This window comes from Aquarana catesbeiana, linkage group LG02 (assembly GCF_042186555.1).
Source record: "Aquarana catesbeiana isolate 2022-GZ linkage group LG02, ASM4218655v1, whole genome shotgun sequence".
Taxonomy (NCBI): Eukaryota; Metazoa; Chordata; class Amphibia; order Anura; family Ranidae; genus Aquarana; species Aquarana catesbeiana.
In genome coordinates, this window is record NC_133325.1 from 565,810,567 (window position 1) to 565,818,110 (window position 7,544).

Sequence of the window (7,544 nt, forward strand, 5' to 3'; positions counted from 1 at the left end):
CTTCTTCATCTTCTTCTTCATCATCTTCTTCTTCACCTTCTCTTCATTTTCTTCTCCGGGCCGCTCCACACCCATGCTGGCATGGAGGGAGGTTCCCGCTGTGTGATGCGTCTCCTCTTTTGACGGTTCTTAAATGATGGGAGGCGGGGCCACCCGGTGACCCTGCCCCCCTCTGACACACGGTGACTTGACGGGACTTCCCTGTGACGTCACGGGGAATGCCACAGGGAAGTCCCGTCATGTCCCGTGCGTCAGAGGGGGCGGGGTCACCGGGTGGCCCTGCCCCCCGTTATTTAAGAACCGTCAGAAGAGGAGATGCGTCTCACAGCGGGAGTCTCCCACCATGCCAGCATGGGTGCGGAGCAGCCCAGAGAAGAAGATGAAGAGAAGAGCAGGAGCCTCCCCCCATGCCATGGGTTCGGAGCGGCCCGAGGAGAAGAAGATAAAAGATGCCGCGGAGGAGATGCTGGATGAGAACACCGGAGGAAGAACCAGAAGATGAAGGAAGATAGAAGAAAGAAGAAGCATTTAAATAAAGGAATTGTCAAAAACTGTCTATTGTCATTTTTAACATTTTTGACAGTTTTTTTTTTTTTTAGTGAAATGCTAGGGGTACTTTTGTACCCCCTTACCATTTCACACAGGGGGGTGGGATCTGGGGGTCCCCTTGTTAAAGGGGGGCTTCCAGATTCCGATAAGCCCCCCGCCCGCAGACCCCCACAACCACCGGCCTGAGTTGTGGGGATGAGGCCCTTGTCCTCATCAACATGGGGACAAGGTGTTTTGGGGGGCTACCCCAAAGCACCCTCCCAATGTTGAGGGCATGTGGCCTGGTACGGTTCAGGAGGGGGGGCGCACTCTCATCCCCCCCTCTTTTCCTGCGGCCTGCCAGGTTGTGTGCTCGGATAAGGGTCTGGTATGGAATTTAGGGGGACCCCCACGTCTTTTTTTTTTTTTTTTTTTTTTAATTTTGGTTCTGGGTTCCCCTGTGGGGAATTCCCATGCCGTTTTTATCAATGAACTTCTATGTGTATTGTCGGACCGGCAATGCATTAATAGCCACGAGTAGTTTTAAATGACTTTTTTCCTTTTGAAATGTCATTTTGCTGTCAGACTGTTCTAAACACTGGAAACATGCGCCCCTTTACAGGCATACTATAGACACTCCCCAGCTATGAAATTTAAAGGGATATTACACTTTTATTGTTTGACTTCAAGCATTATTAAAATCACTGCTCCTAAAAAAACGGCAGTTTTTAAAACTTTTTTTTTGCATTGATCCATGTCCCCTGGGGCAGGACCCAGGTCCCCAAACACTTTTTATGACAATAACTTGCATATAAGCCTTTAAAATTAGCACTTTTGATTTCTCCCATAGACTTTTAAAGGGTGTTCCGCGGCATTCGAATTTGCCGCGAACACCCCAAATTGTTTGCTGTTCGGCAAACTTGCGAACAGCCAATGTTCGAGTTGAACATGAGTTCAACTCGAACTCGAAGCTCATCCCTACTCAGCAGCAAAGCTGACTATGTAATTTTTGCTTCTACTTTGTAATATATTCTTCATAAAGTGTAACTAAAGGGAAAACTTTTTTTTATTATTATTTATTTTGGATAGAGTGTTGGAGGGTTATAACCCCCATCATTTTTTTTTTTTTTTTTTTTGCCATCTGTGTCCCATTAGGGAGTTTTTCCTTCACTTTCTGTCCCATAGCAAAAACAGGAAGTTAAAGCAAATCTCTCCAAAGTGAGGGAATCTCATGGTGTCACCCGGTCACCAGAACTAGTGTCCCCATTGAAAGATTTCCACCTCTATTCTTGTTCTCTTGTCACCCCAAAATTGGGGATTTTCTTTACTTTCATTTTCAATAGTAGAGGGGCACACACAGCAATAAAAACCTGACAAGTGTTTTAATCCCTCTACACTTTATCTAAGTTTCAAATTGACACACTAAGGAAATTAATTTTTTGTCTTCTTTACTTATTGCTGTACATGTTTTCCAATAGTAGCATGTAATACTAGGCAGTGCGCTTAAAGACATTACTCCTAGGTATTCATACTTTTAACTGGTGCATGTTTTTTATGTCAATTTCAGAGAAGCAAGTTTTATCCAAAATAAACATATATCATTTGCGGATAGAATTAGGCAATTAGAGCAAAATATATTTATTGCTTAATTTATCTGTCGCTGTACATTTGCATTTTTGCTGTAATTTTAGGCATCGTGTTTGAAGAATTTACTCATACAAATTTAGGTAGTAGAGGTGGTCCGAACACCCCCCTGTTCGGTTTGCACCAGAACTCCCAAACATGTAAAAAGTTTGGATCTGAGCGGTGAACTCTATTAAAGTTTATGGGACCTGAACTTGAAAAGTCAAAAGTCCCCATTTTGAAGGCTTATATGCAAGTTATTGGCCATAAAAAGGGTATGGTGGCCCAGCTACTGCTCCTGGAGGACATGTATCAATACAAAACATTTTTTAAAAAAATATAGTTTTAGAGGAGCAGTCATTTTAATAATGTTGAAAGTGAAACCAAAAAAATAAAATTTCCTTTAAATCTAGTGCCTAGGGGGTCCCCATGTATAGAACCTGCTGCAGCAAAACTTACATTTATAAAGAAAAAATATGACATTTAAATTTCTGGCAATACATTGCCAGCAATAGAAAAATGCTAACAACACTTAGTCATGTAGGAACATTACACACACACACAAACACGCTGCCATTGAAAGTGTTGTGGAGTGCTATTAGGTAGTGGCTGCAATAGATTAGGGACTTTGTACAAGTCAGTATTCAGGATTTACCCCAGGGATGGGGGTGTCATTAGTGGTAAAGTGATTAGGCACTCCCCAAAGGCTCCATGTAAGAATACTATTTTTAACCTGGGCTACCAATTTTAGTATTATTGATATTATTTTCATGCGAAGTTGAGCTTTAGGCATTAATTAGTTAAGATGATTCAAGATCAGATCATGTTCTCCTTTGAATTTATAAAGAATAATATTATTTGTAGTACTTGCACATCTTTATTTTATTCATATTCTAGCAAATTTGGTTTGAATCATGCTGCCTTTTTTAATCATACAAGCTTTATAAAAAAAACTTACTCTTATGCCCCGTACACACGGTCAGATTTTCCGATGGAAAATGTGTGATAGGACCTTGTCGGAAATTCCGACCGTGTGTAGGCTCCATCACACATTTTCCATCGGATTTTCCGACACACAAAGTTTGAGAGCAGGATATAAAATTTCCCGACAACAAAATCCGTTGTCGGAAATTCCGATCGTGTGTACACAAATCCGACGGACAAAGTGCCACGCATGCTCAGAATAAATAAAGAGATGAAAGCTATTGGCCACTGCCCCGTTTATAGTCCCGACGTCCGTGTTTTACGTCACTGCGTTCAGAACGATCGGATTTTCCGACAACTTTGTGTGACCATGTGTATGCAAGACAAGTTTGAGCCAACATGCGTCGGAAAAAATCCTAGGATTTTGTTTTCGGAATGTCCGAACAAAGTCCGACCATGTGTACGGGGCATTAGGCCCCATTTACTGCAGGCAATTTGGAATTGTGGGCGAAATAGGCTCAATTCTGCCCATGATTCCAAATGATGTGACAATCGCTGCAAAACATGCAACGTGCATTTGGGTGCTATTGGTTTTAAATGGCACCCCCAAAACAAGATGCGATTTTGCCATGATTGTCATGCAACAGAAATTGCATACATTTTTTTGCCAAAAAGGAGCAGGAGCTTATTTCGGGTAACAAATGCACATAGGGCAGCCCATTGAAGTGAATGGACTGCCCTGTGTCACATACAGAATCGTTGAAAATTGCGTGAAAATCTGAGAATGGGAACACGCGTTCCCGGTACCCGAAGTGTGAATAGGGCCTTATACTGCAGTTTGTCCCTAGCTGCTATTTTGTTGGACTGCTCTTACCTAAGATCAGTTCTTGTTAAAAGTTTTTTTTAAGCAACACATTCATGACAATCAATTTTACTCTTATATATAATTTATTGTAATTTCCCATGGCACCATCCATTATTGCATGTAAATGACATGGTGTGGTTCAGGAGGGGGGACACTCGCTTGCCCCCCCCCTTTTCCTGGCCTGCTGGACTGCATGCTCCAATAAGGGTCTGGTTTGGATTTTGGGGGGGATCCAACAATGGTTTTTTTTTTTTTTTTTTTAATATTGACATGGGGTTCCTCTTAACCACTTCAGCCCCGGAAGGATTTACCGCCTTCCTGACCAGAGCACTTTTTACAATTTGGCACTGCGTCGCTTTAACTGCTAATTGCGCGGTCATGCAATGCTGTACCCAAACGAAATTTGTGTCCTTTTCTTCCCACAAATAGAGCTTTCTTTTGATGGTATTTGATCACCTCTGCCATTTTTATTTTTTGCGCTATAAACGGAAAAAGACCGAAAATTTTGAAGAAAAATGATATTTTCTACTTTTTGTTATAAAAAAAATCGAATAAACTCAATTTTAGTCATACATTTAGGCCAAAATGTATTCGGCCACATGTCTTTGGTAAAAAAAATGTCAATAAGCGTATATTTATTGGTTTGCACAAAAGTTATAGCGTCTACAAACTAGGGTACATTTTCTGGAATTTACACAGCTTTTAGTTTATGACTGCCTATGTCATTTCTTAAGGTGCTAAAATGGCAGGGCAGTACAAAACCCCCCCAAATGACCCCATTTTGGAAATTAGACACCCCAAGGAAATTGCTGAGAGGCATGTTGAACCCATTGAATATTTATTTTTTTTGTCCCAGGTGATTGAATAATGACAAAAAAATAAAAAAAAAAAATTTACAAAAAGTTTCCACTAAATGATATATTGCTCACACAGGCCATGGGCATATGTGGAATTGCACCCCAAAATACATTCAGCTGCTTCTCCTGAGTACGGGGATACCACATGTGTGGGACTTTTTGGGAGCCTAGCCGCGTACGGGGCCCCGAAAACCCAGCACCGCCTTCAGGATTTCTAAGGGCATACATTTTTTATTTCACTCCTCACTACCTATCACAGTTTTGAAGGCCATAAAATGCCAAGATGGCACAAACCCCCCCCAAATGACCCCATTTTGGAAAGTAGACACCCCAAGCTATTTGTTGAGAGGTATGTTGAGTCCATGGAATATTTTATTTTTTGACACAAGTTGCGGGAAAGTGACAATTTTTTTTTTTTTTTGCACAAAGTTGTCACTAAATGATATATTGCTCACACAGGCCATGGGCATATGTGGAATTGCACCCCAAAATACATTCTGCTGATTCTCCTGAGTATGGGGATACTACATGTGTGGGACTTTTTGGGAGCCTAGCTGCGTACGGGGCCCCGAAAACCCAGCACCGCCTTCAGGATTTCTAAGGGCGTAAAGTTGTGATTTCACTCCTCACTACCTATCACATTTTTGAAGGCCATAAAATGCCCAGATGGCACAACCCCCCCCAATTGACCCCATTTTGGAAAGTAGACACCCCAAGCTATTTGCTGAGAGGCATGTTGAGTCCATGGAATATTTTATATTTTGACACAAGATGCGGGAAAGTGACAATTTTTTTTTTTTTTTGCACAAAGTTGTCACTAAATGATATATTGTTCAAACATGCCATGGGCATATGTGGAATTACACCCCAAAATACATTCTGCTGATTCTCCTGAGTACGGGGATACCACATGTGTGGGACTTTTTGGGGGCCTAGCCGCGTACGGGGCCCCGAAAACCAAGCACCGCCTTCAGGATTTCTAAGGGCATACATTTTTGATTTCACTCCTCACTACCTATCACAGTTTTGAAGGCCATAAAATGCCAAGATGGCACAAACCCCCCCCAAATGACCCCATTTTGGAAAGTAGACACCCCAAGCTATTTGCTGAGAGGCATGGTGAGTATTTTGCAGCTCTCATTTGTTTTTGAAAATGAAGAAAGGCAAGAAAAACGTTTTTTTTTTTTTCTTTTTTCAATTTTCAAAAGTTTGTGACAAAAAGTGAGGTCTGCAAAATACTCACTATACCTCTCAGCAAATAGCTTTGGGTGTCTATTTTCCAAAATGGGGTCATTTGGGGGGGGGTTGTGCCATCTGGGTATTCCATGGCCTCCGAAACTGTGATAGGCAGTGAAGAGTGAAATCAAAAATTTACGCCCTTAGAAAGCCTGAAGGCGGGGCTTGGTTTTCGGGGTCCCGTACGCGGCTAGGCTCCCAAAAAGTCTCACATGTGGTATCCCCGTACTCAGGAGAAGCAACAGAATGTATTTTGGGGTGTAATTTCACATATCCCCATGGCATGTTTGAGCAATATATCATTTAGTGACAACTTTGTGCAAAAAAAAAAAAAAAAAAATTTGTCTTTTTCCCGCAACTTGTGTCACAATATAAAATATTCCATGGACTCGACATGCCTCTCAGCAAATAGCTTGGGGTGTCTACTTTCCAAAATGGGGTCATTTGGGGGGGATTTGAACTGTCCTGGCATTTTATGCACAACATTTAGAAGCTTATGTCACGCATCACCCACTCTTCTAACCACTTGAAGACAAAGCCCTTTCTGACACTTTTTGTTTACATGAAAAAATTATTTTTTTTTGCAAAAAAATTACTTTGAACCCCCAAACATTATATATTTTTTAAAGCAAATGCCCTACAGATTAAAATGGTGGGTGTTTAATTTTTTTTTTTCACACAGTATTTGCGCAGCGATTTTTCAAACGCATTTTTTTGGGAAAAAACACACTTTTTAAAATTTTAATACACTAAAACACACTATTTTGTCAAAATGTTTGATGAAATAAAAAAGATGATCTTAGGCCGAGTACATGGATACCAAACATGACATGCTTTAAAATTGCGCACGAACGTGCAGTGGCGACAAACTAAATACATTTTTAAAAGCCTTTAAAAGCCTTTACAGGTTACCACTTTAGATTTACAGAGGAGGTCTACTGCTAAAATTACTGCCCTCGATCTGACCTTCGCGGTGATACCTCACATGCATGGTGCAATTGCTGTTTACATTTGACGCCAGACCGACGCTTGCATTCGCCTTTGTGCGAGAGCAGGGGGGGCAGGGGTGCTTTTTTTTTTTTATTATTTTTTTTTTTGCTTTTTTATCTTATTTTTAAACTGTTCCTTTCATTTTTATTTTTTTTTTAATCATTTTTATTGTTATCACAGGGAATGTAAATATCCCCTATGATAGCAATAGGTAGTGACAGGTACTCTTTTTAGAAAAAATTGGGGTCTATTAGACCCTAGATCTCTCCTCTGCCCTCAAAGCATCTGACCACACCAAGATCGGTGAGATAAAATGCTTTCCCAATTTCCCAATGGCGCTGTTTACATCCGGCGAAATCTAAGTCATGAAATGCTCTTAGCTTCCGGTTTCTTAGGCCATAGAGATGTTTGGAGCCATTCTGGTCTCTGATCAGCTCTATGGTCAGCTGGCTGAATCACCGGCTGCATTCTCAAGTTCCCTGTTGGGACAGGAGAGCCAGAGAAAAACATGGAAGACGGTG